Below are 1,519 nucleotides of genomic sequence, written 5' to 3' on the forward strand. Positions count from 1 at the left end.
TCTGTGTTCCTATGTTGTTTTATACTGACCACCACTGATACTTCTGAGGGGCAAAGCACAGAAAGACCCATTTGGATGACCCAGAGATAAAAATCTGGAATCAGTGATCAAAGGGGAATTTATAAATGTTTCAGTGTTTGGAGAGAGGTCAGGACAATGGTGCAAACAGTTGCACTCTGGTTCTATGTTACTTTATATAAGAAAGTTTAGATGACACCAGAACATTTTACTTAATTTCTGGTAAATGCCTGGTATTTTTGTGTGACTTGCTGCAGCTTAGTATAGGACTTTTATAGATGGTGTTGGAAAGACACTCATAGAGAAAGAGAGAGAGGAAAGAAAGAAAAGAAAGAAAAAGGAAGGAAGAGAGGGAGGGAAGGGAGAGGAAGGAAGGAAGGAAGGAAGGAAGGAAGGAAGGAAGGAAGGAAGGAAGGAAGGAAGGAAGGCGATATTGGGAAAAGGTAGAGAACAAGCCTACAAGTGGATTCGGATCTTTTTTCAGTGAACGTTAAAAGTTTTATTGGATCATAAATGATGATGTTGATTGTCATCATGATGATGATTTTGCTACTGTGGGGTCTTTCCAAAGCAGAAGACAGTGCTAACTTACTGTTATCCTAGCTCTACTAAGCTGAGCTGTGGAAGTTTAGAATGGAGAAGTTAGGGCAGCAAACTCCATAGTGCTTGGGAAAGCTGTAATTTTCCTGAATAGTTGCTTTGAACACACTGAACCTAAAGTTACCTTTAAAAATGTTCAGCTAATTGCATGAGTTATATATTGTCTTGGTTGGCTCAGTAGTACGGCTGTGTTATGAAGTAAGGCTGGCTGGTGGAAAAGAAAGAATTGCTGATCTGCTGCATACTATCAGTTTGTTTACTTTGCTCATGACTTACTTCATCCGTGCAAGAAAAGTTACATATTGAAAAGATTTGAACGGCTATTACACATAGTTGACATTTGTAATTAAAATAATAATACTCATTATGCCTGAAATGTTGAGATCACCTCATCTGAACTGGCCCTTTCAGATGTGTTCAATCAAAGCTCCCACCTGCCATAGTCTTAAAGCAGGGGACTTCGAACTTGGCCCTTTTATGACTTGTGGACTTCAAATCCCAGAATTCCTCAGCCAGTATGCCTGGCTGAGGAATTCTGGGAGTTGAAGTCCACAAGTCATAAAAGGGCCAGGTTTGAAGAACCCTGTCTTAAAGTCTCTGTGAACAGTTGCTGGTTGTAAATGGAACAGATAATTCCTCACTGGAAACCAGTTCCCTTAATTTGCATTTTTAGATCAACTTGATGAATTCAATGATTTTGAGCTGCGGAGGGGAGAAATAACCCACTGAGATTTAGTCTTATCAACTTCCTTGCAAATAAGTGTGTCAGGCACAAAGAATCAGGACCGCTTATAGGTTGCAGCATAGAAGATTAGCCATGAAAGTCAGCTGGATGATCTTGGGCCAGTCAATTCTCTCAGCCCCCAACCCACCTCACAGGGTTGTTCTTGTGAGGAAAAAA

Source organism: Crotalus tigris, unplaced genomic scaffold, assembly GCF_016545835.1.
Source record: "Crotalus tigris isolate CLP2741 ecotype Arizona unplaced genomic scaffold, ASM1654583v1 scf7180000024369.3102671, whole genome shotgun sequence".
Classification (NCBI taxonomy): Eukaryota; Metazoa; Chordata; class Lepidosauria; order Squamata; family Viperidae; genus Crotalus; species Crotalus tigris.